Genomic DNA, 20,000 nt, shown 5'->3' with positions numbered 1-20,000 from the left:
ATAGCGTTAAACACAGATATAGCATTAAACACAGGTATGTTGTTAAACACAGATGCATCATGAAACATTCTCCCTATATACAAATCTATCACTACACATTTTCTTGTGTTTTTGAACTCATCAACCTGCTGCAGTGTGAGGTGTTCCTGCCCATGGCAGGGCTGGGGTTGGAACTAGATGATCCTTGAGGTCCCTTCCAACCCTAGCAATTCTATGATTCTATTTGAAACAGAACAAGGGAGAAAGCTCTTTAAGTGAATTCACATGTTAGCAGAGAACCACTGCGTGGTTCACATTTGTCTATGGTATTTTTACACAGAAAGAAGAAAAAATATACCTGGGGAAAAGGGGAAAAAAAAAAAAAGAAATAAATAAATCCTGGCCCTTGTTGCTTTAGCATTTTCTCTGCAATCAAGGACAGAGTTGTGCCAGTGTGTATTTAGCTGAACAGAAGATCCTGGATGTATGGATTTTAAACTTGTAGGAACAATATGTTCAGGATTGGTTCTTAGGAGTCATGACAACCAATTCAATTACTCCACAGTTTATTGCCAATATATGTGTTGAACCTTTTATGGGGCAAGGAGTGGATTACTTGATGCTTACCTATGACTAAGAATGGAGGGGGGGGGGGGGGTGGAATTATAGTTCATGGCTTCACGTTTAACTTTCAGATGAAAAAATAAACAGAATTCAATTTGTTTCCTGCCTGCCTGTTTGCCTCTCTCTTTCCTCCACAAAGAGATTTTTTGGGAAGCCTTATACACCTACTATGCACACAATCAGTATGCTCAGTCGTGATAGGCAAGGGAGGCTTTTGGAAGTCATTAATTCACGTAAAACCCCCAGAGAGCTGCCTAAGTAGGGTCTGAATAGGCATTAAATTAAATATGCATATGTTTTAAATGCACATCATTCATTACACAGCAAAATGAAACTTTCAGGGGTTGGTTGGGTTTTTTTTTTTTTGGATACTTCTTGCAGATCACAACACCTAAACACCCAAAATCAAACTGATTTTTCTCCTGTACTGAGGTTACATTTTAACACAGAAGCCTCTCACGCTCCCTTCTCCAATGAATTTTTCTCATGTTTCCCAGGCCTTACCTACCATTCTGCAAAAGAGACAAATAATTGGTCTCCTGGAATTAGTTTTTTAAGGAGGCTGAATATTTAATTTTCCATTATCTCCACTTTTAAAAGCAGGCACTGCTTAATGCCACCGAGGAGCTGACATTTAGCAAAGCAAAGCAAAGCAACATCGCTTCGCAGCAAAAAGGGTTAAAGAGAATCTGTATTAATATAGGAGTCAAGCTTTTAATATTCTGCAAATATTAACAAAGAAAGATGATAATGTTGAGTTAATATGGGTTAAGGATAAAATGAAAATAAATTTTTCTGATTGCTAAGTGTTGACACTTTTTTGGCTGGGCCCACAGCCTTTTCTTGAAGGCTGTGTAATTACAGAAGGCTTTTCCCCTCCTTCCCCCTCCTGCTTCTAGCCCACATTAGTAATGACCCCTTCACTGCTTCAAAAACCACTAATAGTCTTCAGCAAAGGCAAGAAAAATGAACAGGATAAATTGGAATCCACAGTCAGTAATTTGCATCATATGAGGCTGCTTTGGCCACTCACACTCATTCCTGGCCATCAATCGTGCGCTGTCAGGTGCTGCACTCTGCCACCATGATAAATACTCCTCCTAACACTCTGATTCGTCCAAACAATGTAATTGTCCTCTATTCTCCTCTTGGTAATGGAGATAATGAATGACTGCACAAACAAGAAGGATTGCTCATCACAGACACAGGGGTGGCTTCAAACTGAAAAGCCCCGAGTACAAATTTTAATTGACTGAAAACACAGGTCGAAAGAAAAGAAATCCTGTCTTCCATTTCCAGCCTTGGAGACAATCACTTCTGAGCTTTCCCCTTCTGGTTTGGGGGGCTGGCTTCTTTCTCCTCAATGTGGGGGCCCCCCAAAAATAGGTTAAAAAAAAAGAGAAAAAGGAAAAAGAAAAAGAGGCTGTAGAAAATCCTGCTGTTGGAAAGCAGCCACAGAAACGCTGTCCAGTATGGGATTCGTGTAAGAGAACTCCTCACTTTAATTGTGCTTAATCCCAAACTGCCAGGAGCTGGTGTTGTGAAAAAAAATAACATAACCAAAAAAATCCAACCACCCCCCCCCCCCAAAAAAAAAATATCCCCCAATGACCTCCTGCAAAATGGAAACAGTTCCATCCAGTTGAATGCTTATTGTACTGCAAGGAATTGCGTGGTTTGAAAATTTCAGTGGAAACATCGCCACACACAAAGTGAATGGCGCTCAACAGCACCAGGGCCCGATGGAAATCAGCGAGCCTGCTCAGTGTGATAGCCATCCTGGAGCTATTCAGACATTTGAAAATTGGTACACACAAGATCAACAAACACTTAAAAGCCGAGATCTTATCAAAATTCACCTTGCACAGATGGCTTTTATTATTTCTAATTAAGAGTGAGGGACAATAGCATAGCAACTCTTAACTTATTTAAATAGCGTTCTCCGTTGTGGTGGGGAGGGAGGGAGCGAGCCAGAACTGGTGTTGCTTTCTGTTGATTTCTCTTTTTTTTTTTCCCTTTCCCCTCCCCTCTCCTTCAACATCAGTGATTCTACAGCTTTTAAATGTGAAGTGGACTGTTTATCTGAAAGTGTGCTGGCAGGCTGCCACCATATTTCTAAGATTAAAGAAAGGATTGAAAACAATTCGGCTTCCCGAGGAACCGAAACCACCACAGTATGTTTCTGATTAATTTACAAATATATGTATATATTTAAGGCTAAACTACAGAACCAGAAAATTCCTACTAGTTAGTCTATCACAGGCATTCTTACACTTTATTAGAACAGACATCATATTGAAATAATAAGCATGGGAGGCCTTCGTTTCTTCTTTGATCTATATTACTGCATGTCTGACTGGCTCAGATTTAAAATAAACTTTTGGTGTGTTTGCACTTGAAAACTGAAGAAAAGACCACAAGTAATAATTTGTTGTCAGTTTCCATATACTCTAACTAAAAACTACAGTTTAGTCTGTACACTGCTGGATACCAGGCCCTGTTAGTCCACTCACCCCTGCAAGTGGCTAAACTTGCTTGTAGGAATAGATGCTCTGGTATGGGAGTGATGCTGATAGATCACTTCATCAACCTGGAGCTAGCCGAGATGAATTAAAGGTACAGGTCATAGCTCTCTCTGCTTTCCAAATCTCTTGCAGGCTAGTGTCTTTGCAACCTTAAACACACAGGTATCTGCTGGAAAAGGGTGCCATGGAGCCCTCCTTTTCCTCTGAACATCTCAAGGGTTGTAATTTCACAGCCAAAACACACCCCAAACCCACAGCCAAATGCATCACAGATGTGAAGGCAAGATTTTAAGTGGGTTAATGATGGCTCTTCTGTGTGATTTTTAAAGTGTTGGTTTTTTTTTTGTTTGGTTGGCTTGTTGTCCTGTGTAAATGTTGTCAATTTGCTTCCAATAGCTTAAAATATAACATAAGCAGTGGTGTTGAAGTGGCATCTACGCCTAACATAGGTGGGCTCGGGTTTAAACTTGGAAGATTGTGAATATGTAGGCAAAAATTTTACTCAGACTCAACTTATATAAAGTTTTATATAAGATTAGTTCATTTTCTTATTTAGAAAGTTGCTTTCAGAGGAAAGAACACAGAGGAGAGTCTCTGATCAAGAGGCGAAAGAATCCTAAGTTATTAACCCTTAGAAAGGATACTGAGTACAAAACACTAAGGACAGGATTAAAGAATACATTGATGTCCTTTAAAAGCCTTTTAAAAGCTTTCCTTGTCCAGTTTAAAATGAATCTCAGTACCAAATGAGTTAACACTCATAAAAAAAAAGGCAAGAGCTTTGGAAATCCCACCATCTCTAAAAATTCCCACTCTGCTGAGCATATCTCATCCCTTTATTACCAAGGTAACCAGGAGCATCTCATGAACTCTTCAGTGCCACTGGACGGTCAAATAGAATCACTGAATCACTGAATTGTCAGGGTTGGAAGGGACCTCAAGCATCATCCAGTTCCATCCCCCCTGACATGGGCAGGGACACCTCACGCTAGAGCAGGTTGCCCAGAGCCACATCCAGCTCCACAAACCTCCTAGTTCTCTGTTTACAGATGACAAGGCCATACTACAGACATAGGATTGAGCTCTGAAATGGGTGCACTCCTGATTCTATGTCATGACTGTAACTCATTTTGGAACAAAAGAATGCACTTATACTCCAGGAGTTTCAAAATTCAGCAGCAACAGGAAGTGCTGTGAGCACATTCCCTTGACAGACTAAGCATTGCTAGGGGCTCCATTTAAATTGTGGTCCTAACTGTCTAAGATAGCACAGAATCACAGAATGTCAGAGGTTGGAAGGGATCTCCAGAGATCATGCAGTCCAACCCTGCTGCCAAAAGCAGGATCACACAGGGTCATTCACACAAGAATGCTTCCAGGTGGGTTTTGAAAGTCTCCAGAGAAGGAGACTTCACAACCTCTCTGGGCAGCCTGCTCCAGTGTTCCATCACCCCCACTGTAAAGAAGTTTCTCCTCATGCTGAGGTGAAACCTTCTATGTTTAAGTTTGCATCCATTGTTCCTTGTCTTATTACTGTGTACCACCAAAAAGACATTGGCCCTCTCCACTCAGAGACTGACCCCATCCACCATCTCAGCTCATCTCAGCATCAGCCTTTTCCATCCCTTAATTATTCAAAGGTGTCCAAAATGGTGAAGATGAAAAGGGCCCTTCACAGAAGGCAGAACCAAGATTACTAAGCATATCTTTTTATTCAGAAAAGATTAAGAGTATTTGCTGAACCAAAAACCTTTCAAAGTTCCCTTAAAGCCTACCTGTTCTAGCTACCTGTCCTAGAAGAAATAACCTTTTCTGTTCACAGACTCTCAGAAACAGTCAGGTTGGAAAAGACACTCAGGATCACCAAGTGCAACCCAGAACCCTGCTCTACAAGGGTCACCTCTAAACCATAGCCCCAAGCACTACATCCAAACCATCTTTAAATACACCCAGGCCTGGGGACTCCACCACCTCCCTGGGCAGCACTGTCCAATCCCTGACCCCTCTTGCTGGGAAAATCTCTTTCCTAACGTCCAGAACAATCCTATTCCTGTCCTAGAAGAAATGTCCTTTTCTGCTATGTGCATCCATCCTGCCTGACACATATTTAACAGTTCTTCAGCATTGATACTACCATTTTGAGCACAGAGAGTGCTGCTAAGTCCCTGATAATTCCTAGGGAAGACCACCCATGCTAAAAGTGCTGAGTGCCTGGACAGACAGTCTGAAGTGGAGAATCAGAGTTGCTGTGGATGATCTAACATCAAACAATGCTCAGCAGACTGGGGGCTTCCCTACTCATAAGGACAGCCATGCTTACTCCTGGATAGCACAGAGATGATTTGAGCAACATCCTGCTAGCTAAGACAAAGCAAGGAGAAATCAAAAAGCAAAGCTAGAACGTGTGTTAGCCAAGGACCTAAACACCCCAGCTCTACCACACTCTGACTCCTGCTGCTCTGATGAACAAAGGGCCAGGAGGAGCCACTTCTCTGTGTTCTGCCACTCCAAAGACATCAGGTAACACATTCAAAGAGACAAGCTGATGTGCTAAGAAAGTTCAATATACATGAGAGGGTTGCTGGTGACATATGGCTGCTTTTAGACACACACACACAGAAGAAAGATGACCAGCTGTGTGGATTGCAGAATGAAAGCTTGTGAAGCACATTTACAGGGGGGAAAATATCTATCTCTATCTGTCTCTCATCTCTCTATCTCTATCTCTATCTCTATCTCTATCTCTATCTCTATCTCTATCATCTCTCTCTCTCTCTCTCTATCTAAAGGAGGGAAGAAAGATGATTAATGAAATAATAACACCTAGTATTGTGGTAAAAGAAAATTTCTGTCACACTGGAGACAGAACCACGATGGAGAACAATATTCTCCAGTGTTGTAAGGAAAGCATTCTGTGATCTTTCATGCAAAATTTACTGCAGAACATTTTCCTTCAAGTGAATTAAAAGTGTGATGAGTGGCCTGTAGAGTGATTTTGAAGATGGTGAGCATTCACTCAGACAAGAAAGGTGACAAAGAGCATTATCATTAATCCGATATAATTCAGCTCTACTAATGGAATATAACTTGGCTCTGTTTTCTGGGAAGAATCACAGCATCACAGAATTTCAGGGGGTGGAGGGACCCTCAAAAGCTCATCCAGTCCAGCATCCCCTGCCAGAGCAGAGTCACCTACACCAGATTACACAGGAATGCATCCAGGTGAGTTTTGAATAGAATAGAATTAATCAGGTTGGAAAAGACTTCAAAGATCAAGTCCAACCTATCACCCAACACCATCTAATCAACTAAACCATGGCACCAAGTGCCTCATGCAGGCTCCTCTTTAACACCTCCAATGATGGTGACTCCACCACCTCCCTGGGCAGCACATTCCAATGGCCAGTCTCCCTTTCTGGGAAGAACTTCTTCCTCACCTCCAGCCTAAACCTCCCCTGGCACAGCTTGGGACTGTGTCCTCTTGTTCTGATGCTGGTTGCCTGGGAGAAGAGACCAACCCCCACCTGGCTACAACCTCCCTTCAGGTAGTTCTAGAGAGCAATAAGGTCTGCCCTGAACCTCCTCTTCTCCAGGCTAAACAACCCCAGCTCCTTCAGCCTCTCTTCACAGGGCTGTGCTCCAAACCCCTGCCCAGCTTTGTTGCCCTTCTCCGAACGTGTTTCAGCATCTCAACATCTTTCCTAACCTGAGGGACCCAAAACTGGGCACAGTACTCAAGGTGTGTCCTAACCAGTGCTGAATACAGAGGCAGGATATCTCCAGAGAGGGAGGCTCCACAATTCAGAGCCTGAGAGCTGAGGTTTCTGGTGAAAATGTTAATATATTGCTGCTGTCCCAATTTCCAGGCAGGCTATTTACAACTTCAGGGGTTTGATACATAAAAACAAACAGACACTTTGGCTCTGGTCTTTCAACTCAGAATTTTCAGGTAGTGAGTTCCCTGAAAATAGGATAAATAATGGCATGGTCTGACATAAGGAACGGTGAAAAGAATCTAGGGAGGAAATGAAAGGCTAACTCACAGGGATGGTAAGAAATTTACTGGCATACTTTGTAGCTAAGTAGTCATTAAAATAAATAAATAAAGCAAAGGCAGCCCTGTAGGAAAATATTAAGGTTGCTGCTCACAGAATCACAGAATGTTAGGGGCAGGAAGGGACCTCAAAAGCTCATCCAGTCCAACCCCCTGCCAGAGCAGGATCAGCTAGTGCAGATCACACAGGAACACATCCAGGTGGGTCTTGAACATCTCCAGAGAGGAAAACTCCACAACCCCCCTGGGCAGCCTGTTCCAGGGCTCTGGCACCCTCACAGGGCAATTCTTTTTCCTCATGTTCACATGGAACTTCCTATGCCTCAGCTTCCACCATTGCTCCTTGTTCTGTCATTGGGCATCCCCCAGCAGAGCCTGGCTCCAGCCTCTTGCCACTCACCCTGCACAGCTTTATCAACATGAATGAGGTCACCCCTCAGGCTCCTCTTTTCCAAGCTAAGGAGACCCAGCTCCTTCAGTCTCAAGGACTGCAAAGTTAGCTGAGATAAGTGGAGATGGTTCTGCTGCAGTTGTGTGACAGAATGCATTAGAGGAGGAAGAAGTGCTCGAAGTTAAACTTAAATCTTGGCCATAGATTAAAAAAGAAGAGGGAAATTTGGTAGCTATGGAAAAGATGGAATGCTAGAAAAGACTTTGAAAATGCATTTCAGATAAGGAGGAAGTGCTGGAGAGAGGAGCAGTGATATTGGAAGGATGGTTTTTCAGGTCAGTCTCCAGGCATAAAGCACAATGCCTAGTAATAAAACCAAACAGAATTACAGTGATTTTCCTCTCCTAGATATTATATCATATCTCCTAGATGGTTGGATATAAAATCCTATTTCCATTGAGCCAGTGAGAGTTTTGCCACTCTCTTCTTTAGAATTTGATTTGGAGCCTAATTTAGGAAACTTAACCTCTGTGTAAACATAGGGAAAAATGTTACTTTAACCGCCTGGAACACAGAATCTGTATTCCAGGCAAACATTGAAGAGGTTTGGGTAATATCTGACACCTAGTGTAGCAAAAGGCTGAAAAGACAACGTGGGATTCATCTGTAGAATGAATTGCCATACCCCAACAGGGGCTAAAATTAAAGACAGTAGTTGAAAATCAAAACCTGCAATGAAGCCAACGTGGAGAAAGTCTTTCATAGAATCATAGAATCAACCAGGTTGGAAAAGAACTCAGACATCATCAAGTCCAACCTATTACCTATTACCTAACACCTCCTGACAACTAAACCATGGCTCCAAGTGCTACATCCAATCCTTTTTTGAACACCTCCAATGATGGGGACTCCACCACTTCCCTGGGCAGCACATTCCAATGGCCAATTCCTCTTTCTGTGAAGAACTTTCTCCTCACCTCGAGCCTAAACTTCCCCTGGCCTCTTGTTCTGGTGCTGGTTGCCTGGGAGAAGAGACCAGCCCCCACCCGGCTACAACCTCCCTTCAGGTGGTTGTAGAGAGTAATGAGGTCTCCCCTGAGCCTCCTCTTCTCCAAGCTAAGCAACCCCAGCTCCCTCAGCCTCTCCTTACAGGGCTGTGCTCCAGACCCCTCCCCAGCCTCATTGCCTTTCTCCGGACACATTCCAGCATCTCAAAGTCCTTCTTAACCTGAGGAGCCCAGAACTGGACACAGGACTCAAGGTGTGGCCTAACCAGTGCTGAGCACAGGGGCACAATGAATTCCCTGCTCCTGCTGGCAACATTATTCCTGATCCAAGCCAGGATGCCAATGGTCTTCTTGGCCACCTGGGCACACTGCTGGCTCATGTCCAGCAGCTGTCAACCAGTACCCCCAGGTCCCTCTCTGCCTGGCTGCTCTCCAGCCACTCCATCTCCAGCCTGTAGTGCTGCTTGGGGGTTTTGTGGACAGTGTGTAGAGCCTGGCACCTGGACTTGTTAAATGCCATCATGTTGGTCTCTGCCCATCCATCCAACCTGGCAAGGTCTCTCTGCAGAGCCCTCTTACCCTCTAACAGCCCCCAGCTTGGTGTCATCTGCAAACATACTGATGATGGACTCAATCCCCTTGTCCAGATGATCAATAAAGATATTGAACAGGATGGGGCCCAGCACTGATCCCTGGGGGACACCACTAGTGCCTGGCTGCCAGCTGGATGGGGCACCATTCACCACCACTCTCTGGGCTTTCAAACCACTGAAAAAAAAAATATCTCTATGGTAAAGCAGCCTCAGAAATAATGAGGGCCAAAATAAATAAATTACTGTAAATGTTAAAGTCAAAATCATATAGAGAGAGTCTTGAAGGGCTGAAGGGAAGGAAAGGGTAAGGCAGGGATAATACTTTTAAATAGTTCTCTCCACTTTGGTTTAAACCAAAGTGTCTCATCAAGCTGTGCTTCATTAATCCCGAAAGAGAGAGCAGAGCAAAATGTGGGGGATGAGAACACCTCTCCTAAAGCAAGCCAAGAAAATAATCAGCATGGCTAAAAAAAAAAGGCAAAAAAATCCCTTTCATTAATGTTGAAATGCAGAACTGGATACCCTTTAGTGGCATGACAGAATGGAACTCCCTGGTGAGCCCCAGGTTTTTCTTCTCCCTAAGGTGACCCTTTATCTGTTGTCAGGCTTGTCTGTATTGCTGCTGAAAATCAGCTCCACCAGTACAATTTGGACACAAATATCTGTTCTTGTCCCTATAACAGGAAGGATCTGGAGGTGCTGGAACATGTCCAGAGAAGGGCCACAAGGATGAGCAGAGGGCTGGAGCTACTCTGCTGTGAGGACAGACTGAGGGATTTGGGGCTGTTCAGTCTGCAGAAGAGAAGGCTCTGAGGAGACCTAATTGTGGCCTTCCAGGATCTGAAGGGGGCTACAAGAAATCTGGGGAGGGACTTTTTAGGGTGTCAGGGAGTGATAGAACTGGGGGGGATGGAGCAAAAAATGGAAATGGGTAGATTGAGATTGGATGTTAAGAAGAAGTTCTTCCCCATGAGGGTGGTGAGAGACTGACACAGGTTGCCCAGGGAGGTGGTAGAAGCCACATCCCTGCAGGTTTTATGGCCAGGCTGGATGTGGCTGTGAGCAACCTGCTGCAGTGTGAGGTGTTCCTGCCCATGGCAGGAGGGTTGGAACTGGCTGATCCTTGAGGTCCCTTCCAACCCTGACAATTCTATGATTCTATGCACTCACTGGGTTTGAGGAAAGGTACCCCAGAAAGGGGTGGGTTGAAAATAGCAGAGCCAGGTATAGGATGTTCTCAGATTTTGAATATGTTAATCTCTACAATGTTTTGGGGTGATTTTTTCAGGTTCCCCTAGACTACTGGCTATGACTGAGGCAGATAGTCATTCTACACCAGATCTTGCAGATAGTCATTCCACACCAGATCTTTTTACTTAGCTCTTCCAATTTGGAGTAGGCATTTGTGAGTCATATGAACACATTTAGGAATGTAACCAAGATTAGTTATTAAACAGTGGTACCCACACAGAACAGTTATATCTGTCTCTGAAGGTTCAGCCATCTCACTGGCTAGTGCTTGCTTTGTTTTTCAAGACTGGATAAGCTGAAGAACCTCACATTATGCATTTGAAAAGTTCAGGACCACGTAAGGACTTTCACAAATCCTGTCCCAAACATTCCCAGCCACACAACCAGAGAACCAGTTTCTACAGGGCTGATTGAATTGAATTTGAACCTCTCTCTAACCTCCCAGAGCTGAATCCTTTTTGATTGCCCTAAACTAATTTTTATTCATTTCTTTTACAGAAAGTAGTTTGCAGATGTGTCATAAAAGAGTACAAGGTTCACAAAGCCATAAAGATAAAGCTCAGTTTCATTTTTTCCCTCTTGCTCTGGAAGTAGGATTTACAATTAATAGGGGTGGGGGGGAATCCTGTCCACTGGGAACAATAATGGACATGGAACTAGAATCATAGAATCACAGAATCACAGAATCACAGAATCAACCAGGTTGGAAAAGACCTCAGAGATCACCAAGTCCAACCTATCACCTAATACCTAACACCTCCTGACAACTAAACCATGGCTTCAAGTGCCACATCCAAGCCTTTTTTGAACACCTCCATCCTCTAACTAGGTAGAACCTAACTTCTGTTAGCTGGGATAGAGGATCAAGGATTCAAGGAAACACAGAAAAGGGTGTATAAAACATGTAGATGTGAACAGACACAGCTGTGAAAAGATTAGAATACCTTAAATACACCAGAAACAGAAACATTTCCTTAATTATTTCAAAAGGAAATGGAGCTTCAGAATGAATCATAGGATCAGAGAATTGTTAGGGCTGGAAGGGACCTCAAGGATTGTCCAGTTCCAACCCCCCTGCCATGGGCAGGGACACCTCACACTACAGCAGGTTGCTCACAGCCACATCCAGCCTGGCAGTACAAACCTCCAGGGATGAGGCTTCCACCACCTCCCTGGGCAACCTGTGTCAGTCTCTCACCACCCTCATGGGGAAGAACTTCTTCATTTATAAACATGTGAAATTCCAGGAGTACAAATCCTAAATACTTCTCCCTCTGGTAAAAGGGAATATAACATACTGGGGACTGTTTAGCGAAGGGTCTGTTATTGAATGTCCAGAACAGTGTTCTGAACTTCAGCAAACACACTGAAACCTCCTTAATTTAATGAGGAAGGCAACATGGATTTATGACAGCAAGGTCTTTCTTAATTAACTTGCTGGTGTTGTTAAATAATGTTATCACCGGAGCAGGGAAATGGAAATGCCATAGATATTATCTCTCTGGGTTTTATTACAGCACTTGATATAATTTCAGATTAAAAGACTATAAAGTAGAAAAATGTCTCATAAACAGTAACAACAAGTGGTGGGTTCAGCTGACTAGTGAGAAGGCTCTTCTCACTTTTGCATTTAATTCAGAGAGGCAACAACATCAGATCAAGCTGGCGACACAAAAGATCCGTGCACTGTTAGGCATGAAAGGTAAGCTGAAGGGCCAACCTACTACCCCCCAAAGGCAGCAGAAGCTCTCTGCAGACTTCAGTGGAAGCTGGATCCTAAGTTTATTACTGATTAACACAGGAATCCATTCATCCTTGAGAGGGAGATGTTGGGATGCAAACAGTGACAAAATAGTGCAGCTAGATGCAATTTGTGTTCTCTCAAACCTCTTGGAGTGAAAATAGCAACAGGCACAGAAACATTTAGCATTATCTCCTTCACCATTGCCTTGCTGGATCATAGTTTCACAAGCTCTGTTAGAGGTCTTTGGCTCAACTCATGATTCTTCAGTTTCTGCTACTTTGTGGATCTCAGGCTCACCTCTTGCTTTAAGTTACAGATATTGTGCACCCACCAGGCCAAATAAAACCAACAAAGCCCAGCAGTGCATCTTGTCTTTTTCACTCTAATAGGCAGAGCCAATCATATCCCAAATGTTATGCTGAATACTCTGAAGCCTGTGGACTGCAGGCACAAGCCAGGTCCTAAGTATAGAGATTAAAATCTACTCTGCATTTGGAATGAGTTCAGTACTGATACCCTAAAACCCACAATGTCTCTGTCATTAAGGGCAAACTGAGCTACCTAAAACTGATTTCTTCACCATCCAAACACCACCATAAATATGGAGAATAAAATCTACTCTGCATTTGAAGTGAATTCAGTACTGATACCAAAAACCCCACAATGCCTCTATCATTAAGGGCAAACTGAGCTACCTAGAACTGATTTCTTCACCATCCAAACATAAATCAAGACAATGATGCATTTGCCTTGGAAAACTGTGCTGTGTTTTGTTGGAAACTCAAATCTAAATTTTTTTAAAGCATATTTCACTGCATATTGAGGTCCATTCCAACCCTAACAGTTCTATGATTCTATATCCTGGCAGTAATCCTTAGACCGTGTTACCGAGCAGCACTTTCTTCCACGTGAGAACCCTTTGAGCTTTGTTGGGTCACACAGAGAATAAAACACTAATCAGTGCAAGGAAGGTCTGCCTCTGAGTCTGGCTCATATACAGGGGACCAGAGAGAGAACTTTGTTTTGGTTTTTCTGTAAGTAGGAGACTTTGAATTTCCTTTTTACCTAAGCTACATCTGCTGAGCTAGTTTATTACAAAAGAAATGGGAACTATGGCAATACATAGCTCCAAGAGTCTCCCATTCATACCATAAATATGTGAGGCCATGGCTCTGGGCAAGCTTTTCAACACATTCAGTAGCAGGATTTGATAGAATGCAACAGCTAGCTCTCATTGCACCTCTTAATTTGCTTGCTGGAACTTGGCAATTTACCTTTCAAGAGCCACAGACCAAATGGATATCTGTTTGGCACGCACAAAAGTTCTTTTCAGGGATCTAGTGAAAGGGTAAGGTATGGTCTGCAGCTTAATGAAGTTATAAGCTAGTGACATATCTTGCCAGAAAATGTTCATGACCTACTGAAATGAAAGCAGTTATCACAACACAAAGGATTATCTCTTGGTTTTTCATATACATAGTTTGATTTGTACTTAATTAGCTTTAGGTGCACATGCTTCATTTGCAGAGGCAAAGGCGATGGCTGCTGCAACTTTTGCAGTACAAAGACACCACGCTAACGACAAAACCCTGAACCATTCATAGTCAAGGCCAGGTTTGTTGAAGGGTTCCTCTGAGTTTTGGCAAAGGCTGTTAAGGCTTCTGGGTGCAGCACTGAGGCTGATGTTTACATGTGGCCGCTAGGTGAAACTGCTGTGGTTCAGCCTAAGCCTCACTCTAAGCCTGAACTCAAAACCTCTCAGCCCTGAATTTACGCAGACGTACAAACATTCCCGCAGGAAAATCCTGCAAAGGGAAACTGCTTCCAAGCATATCTGCTTTCCAAAGCAGATGTAGATTTTGTTCTGCTGCTGTCCTAGTGAGGCCAGAAAAGATGACTATGTGGTATCTTCTTCCCTGAAAGTCCTCTTTTCTTCCTCTGGGTCCTACAGAAGTTGGTTAAGGGCCACAAGGATGACCAGGGGGCTGGAGCTCCCCTCCTTATGAGGACAAGCTGAGAGAGTTGGAGCTGTTCAGTCTGGAGAAGAGAGGCTCTAAGAAAACCTAATTGTGGCCTTCCAGTATCTGAAGGGGGCTCCAAGAAAGCTGGAGAGGGACTTCTTAGGGTGTCAGGGAGTGATAGGAATGGGGAGAATGGATCCAAGCTAGAGGAGGGAAGGATTTAGATTAGATGTTTGGAAGAAGTTGTTCTCCATGAGGGTGGTGAGAGACTGGCACAGGTTGCCCAGGGAGGTGGTGGAAGCCTCATCCCTGGAGGTTTTTGCAGCCAAGCTGGATGTGGCTGTGAGCAACCTGCTGCAGTGTGAGGTGTCCCTGCCCATGGCAGGGGGGCTGGAACTAGATGATCCTTGTGGTCCTTTCCAACCCTGACATTCTGTGATTCCTCTTAAAGTTATTTTTACATTAGCAACTTGTGTGCAGGGTTTTGATATTCCTGACAGGAGCAAGACCTGGAGCCTTATCTTTTCAGGACACAACTGCATTTTGCCAGCTTCTAACAGGTAACAAAGTAAGAAGGGAAGGTGTGTCGACATAGAACCTCCTATGCTGCAGCTTACATCCATTGCTCCTTGTCCTACACTGGGAGCAAGTGAGCAGAGCCTGTCCCCTCCCTCCTGACCCCCAGCCCTCAGATATTTAGAAATATTTATTAAATCCCCTCTAAGTCTTCTCATTTCCAGACTAAAAAGCCACGATCCCTCAGCCTCTCCTCCCCAGGCAGTGCTCCAATCCCCTAATCATCCTCGTAGCCCTCTGCTGGACCCTCTCCAGCAGATCCCTGTCCCTCCTGAACTGGGGACCCCAAACTGCTTTGGGGATCCAAAGTGCTTTCCTCAGAGGAGTGTATTGTTTTGTTCTGTGGTAAGCTCCCTGAGCTGCTGTTAATCTGAAAAGAAGCAAGAAGTATTTGGTGCCACCACAGAAACGTTTGAGCACCTCCAGATGCAGGAAAGTGCAGCAGAACAGGGTGGAGGTGGTTAATTCACCTGGCTTCAGTGGAAGCTTGGCATGAAACGAGTTTAGCTACTTTTAACAGCTGTCATGGGGCTCATTTGCATCTTCAGTAACCTAAACATGTTCAAAATCTGACCTTAATGGAGACTGTTGACCCTTCCATGGACAATGGGATTCTGTCCACTGAGATCATCATCTCAGAATCATAGAATGGCTTAGGTAGGAAGGGACCTTAGAGATCATCTACTCCAAACTCCCTGCCATGGGCAGGGAACCTATCAGCTTGACTCAGCTCCTCAAGGCCTCATCCAGCCTGGCCTTGAACACCCCCAGAGAGGAGGCATCCACAGTCTCCCTGGGCAATCTATTCCAGAGTCCACTCTTGTACTGGAGAACGTCTTCCTAAGATCCAGTCTAACCCTACTCTCCCTCAGACTGAAACCATTCCCCCTTGTCCTATTGCTAGGCACCCTGATGAAAAGTCCCTCTGCAGCCTCCCTGCAAGATCCCTTCAGCTCTTGGACATCGTGCTGAACATCCAGTGCACAACTCTCCACTACCACTGAAAAGATTAAGCCGTGCCAGTGTTTTGGGGGCTTGTGGACCCACCCTTAGGGAGATTAGGCAACCTCAACCGAAAGCCAAGTCATTCACTTGATCTTTTTACTGCCCAATTCTTCGGGGTAGCTCTTTAATAAAAAACCTTACAATCAATAAAATAACTTTATAACGAAGGCCCACACTCCTACCAACAATCTGCGAGCTGGTACATACACTTCACGGCTTATAAACTGACACTCTGTAATAGCTGCACAGTTTTTAGCAGCTGTCTCTCACACCATGTGTCCTGCCCAAGTGGAAACTGAGTTTCAGGCATGGTGTTCAAAAACTGAGATTCTCCTGTAATTTTCAGAAGAGATGACAACTGTAGAGTGATGAATTCCCTTAAAAAAAAAAAAGAAAACCCAAGCAGGAAGAAACAGCTGAAGAGTTTTTTTTGCTTTTCAGTGCAGGGAACATCACAGAATCACAGAAACATTCAGCTTGGAAAAAAACCCTCAGGATCACCAGGTCCAACCCAGAACCCTACTCTACAAGGCTCACCCCTAAACCATAGCCCCAAGCACCACATCCAAACCACCTTGAAACACAGCCAGGCTTGGGGACTCCACCACCTCCCTGGGCAGCACATTCCAATCCCTCACCACTCTTGCCCTGAAAAAAATTTCCCTACTGTCCAGTCTAAACCTACTCAGTCTTAGCTTGAGGCCATTCCCTCTTGTTCTGTCACTAATTCCCTGGGAGAAGAGACCAGCAGCAGCCTCTCCACAACCTCCTTTCAGGTAGTTGTAGGGAGCCATGAGGTCTCCCCTCAGCCTCCTCTTTTCCAAACGAACCATCCCCAGCTCCTTCAGGTAATCTTCATTAGATTTGAAGATGTATCACCCAGGGGGCTCTCAGATATGCTGGACTTGGCTATAAGGTGAGAATCTTGATAGTAAACAGATACAGTGATACTACATTCCTCCTCACACCCCACTTTTGGAAATGGATCTGTGACTTCCACAGCAAAGAGGAGATGAATCTGCATATCCCTCCTTATACTGGACTCTGAATGTATTTATCACAGAATCACTGAATATTAGGGGCTGGAAAGGACCTTGGAAGATCATCCAGTCCAACCCCCCTGCCAGAGCAGGAGAGAGGCCAGAAATGTAAATTATGCCTAGGTTTTATATTTTTTTATATGTGTGTGTATATATATATATATAAAAACTATAAATAAATAAATTTATATATTTATGTATTGGCCTGTATTTACAGACTGTAAATTATATTTTTATATATTTGAACATATATATTATATATCTTATATATATTAATATATCTAAAATATGCTATATATACATCATTATATATATTATTCTTTTTACCTCAGTGAAAAGCCTTTTTAAGGGTGTCAGGGAGTGATAGGACCAGGGGGAATGGAAAACAAAATAGAAATGGGTAGAATCAGATTGGATATTAGGGAGAAATTCTTCCCCATGAGGGTGGTGAGAGACTGGCTGCCCAGAGAGGTGGTGCAAGCTTCATCCCTGGAGGTTTCTGCAGCCAGGCTGGATGTGGCTGTGAGCAACCTGCTCTAGTGTGAGGTGTCCCTGCCCATGGCAAGGGGGTTGGCACTAGGTGATGCTTGAAGCCCCTTCCAGCCCTAACAATTCAGTGATTCTATGATTCTGTTGCACTTCACAGCTCCATTTTTTAAGCTCTGTATCCTAAATGGGAGCGAAGAAGCAAGATTTGGGCCTTTTACTCACAAGCAATACTAAAATGGTGCAATTTGCATCTCTTGTAAATAATGCAGGAACAAAAGTTTTGAGTAATCTTAATCTATATGCTGCTTTCTTGGCTTTCTAGCCTCGGTGGAGTTGGCTCATTGAGTTGTTGGAAATAAGAACTGACTCTCAGTAAATCACTTGATTTGCATAATGTACCTGCTTCCTGCAAACAATGATTTTTCTCACCCAAATGCTGACAAGTTGGCTTATTTCTTATTAATTATATAAAAAATATCTAGAAGCATCCAAACCTCACTTCCTTCTCTGATTCCACTTTGTTGTTGTTGTTTTATTTTGGTGGTGATATTGGCAGATCTCTACACAACTTAAAACTTTCAGATTCTGCTGGAATTCTGAAGGAAAGTTTCAAAGTGCTCTGCAGTGTTACAAAAGATTTGTGCCATTTTCATCTGAGAGTTTAAGCAGCTTGCAAGTAAATAAAGATGAAGAATTGCAAGAACTTCAAATAATATTTCCCCCCCTCTCCCCCCCCTGTATTTAGAATCCAGACAGTGATCTCAATTTGTTTTGTGAATGTTAGGGAATACAAGCAATGAAAAACTTTATACATCACTGCCTGGAAAAAAAAGAAAGCAAGGAAGGAGAAAAGAAGGTGGTTTGGGGTGAGGAAAGGGAGGCCTAGAGATATTTAGTGCCTGATCGAAGGTCACAGAATCACAGAATGTTAGGGGCTAGGAGGGACCTCAAAATCTCACCCAGTCCAACTCCCCTGCCAGAGCAGGATCACCCTGAGCAGATCACACAGAAACACATCCAGGCAGGCCTTGAATATCTCCAGAGAGGAAGACTCCACAACATTAATGACAAAGGTCAGTGATGAAAGGAAAAATGAGCAGCTGACAACTGAACCCAGGGATGAGCTCGCAGGAAGCAGCAGTAGGTAAAAACTCCTCAGTCAGCAAAGAGATTTTTCAGAGCCCAGGGAGAGTGGTCAAAATCCATGAGTTTTATCAGCAAGACATTTAAGATCTATGAATGATGACATTTTTCTTGCACTTCTGTTGAGCACAGAATGATTCCTGGAATAATCAAACCAACAAGCTGAAGGAATGAGGACTCTTTGGAGGGACTGGCACGAGAAGTTTTAGGTTTAAGGGAGGCTAATCCCATCAAAACAAAGTGGGAAATGGGTGCCAAACTCCATGCAGCCTCATTGAAATTCTCAGCTCATATGACTGAATTGATTTTGTAATTTATTTCCCCCCACCCCCCGAGCACAAATGAGAGTTAAAATACAATTTCATTCTATCACATACATATGGTTGGGATTTTTTTTCCCCCCCAGCTGTCATTCATTCATCGCTTTTCTTGTTGTTGTTTTTGTTGAGGTTTTTTTAATGCACTTTTCACTGAGTTATTTACAGTAACAAAACAGCAGCCACATAGAAAACATCCTTCCTTCCATAGCCCCCCTCAAAATCCCCAAATATTAAGGAGCAGCCATAAAGAACGGACCATAACATCGACCACCTCGGACCGACACCACCTGGAACTAGCCGAGCGTGTGGCCTACGGTGTTTTCATAGAATCACAGAATCAACCAGGTTGGAAAAGACCTCAGACATCATCAAGTCCAACCTAGTACCTAATGCCTAACACCCCATGACTAACTAAAGCATGGCTCCAAGTGCCACATCCCAGCCTGTTTTGATCACCTCCAGGGACGGTGGCTCCATCACCTCTCTGGGCAGCACATTCCAATAGCCAGTTACCAGTTTTAACCTTTTCCAAGGTTACTCTCAGCAGCACCTGCAGGGTAAATGAAGGTAAGAAAAAGTGCCAGGAAATAGATGCAGAGGTATCAGCCAATAAGGAGCTCTGCTTCCATATACATTAGTGAACTTTTCTCCTGACAAACAGGCTATCACCGTATAATGGGCTCTCCCTGAAAGTTTACTGCTGCACTGTTTATAATAACATTGCATCCAGCCTGCCTTGTTGGTACTTTTGCATTGCAGGGTAACAGTTCTGAGGTGGCAGCAAACAGCTTCCGTGCTTGCGTCAGGAGAAATAAAACTGTTATTATTTCATACACTTCAGAGGCCACACTCGAACTCGGCAGCTCTGCAGAGCTGTTTGTGAACAGAAAGCTCTGCTGTAGAACACCGGGCTGCCCCCTCAACAATAAACCGTCTTCTCTCCTCCGTGTTTGGCTTCCTGCCAGTTGCCCATTTGCTTTACACCATCAATTTATATTCACTGAGATGGTGTAAGGTTCTAGAACAGCACTGATTATCAAATCTGCCTGCCAAACATATGAGCAGTAAAAGCTGGTCTTCCAGAGTCCTACGTGTAGCATCCAAGGGCCCCATCCCCTGAGCTCGCCCCGCAAGGAGGAAGTCAGCGCAGCCCTGCACAGCAGCAAATGCCGCTGCTGGGAGCAAGTTCTCCTGGGATGAGTCCTTGGTGGCTCAGCTGCCTTGTGCAGAGCTTTAAAGGAGTGCTTTTCAATAACCCCACAATGGTGTGAGCCCTGCCAGAGTCGGTGCAGAGAGCT

The 20,000-nt window shown here is 43.9% G+C and overlaps 1 protein-coding gene across 2 annotated transcripts in view; it reads right to left on the bottom strand.

Annotated features, from left to right (window-relative positions):
- MEIS2 (Meis homeobox 2) overlaps positions 1-20,000 on the bottom strand; it is a 223,158-nt gene that overhangs the window by 83,822 nt on the left and 119,336 nt on the right. The window lies entirely within an intron of this gene.

This window comes from Melanerpes formicivorus, unplaced genomic scaffold (assembly GCF_026170545.1).
Source record: "Melanerpes formicivorus ecotype bairdi unplaced genomic scaffold, bMelFor1.0.p_v2 SCAF_68, whole genome shotgun sequence".
Lineage (NCBI taxonomy): Eukaryota > Metazoa > Chordata > Aves > Piciformes > Picidae > Melanerpes > Melanerpes formicivorus.
This window is presented reverse-complemented; position numbering and strand designations above follow the sequence as displayed.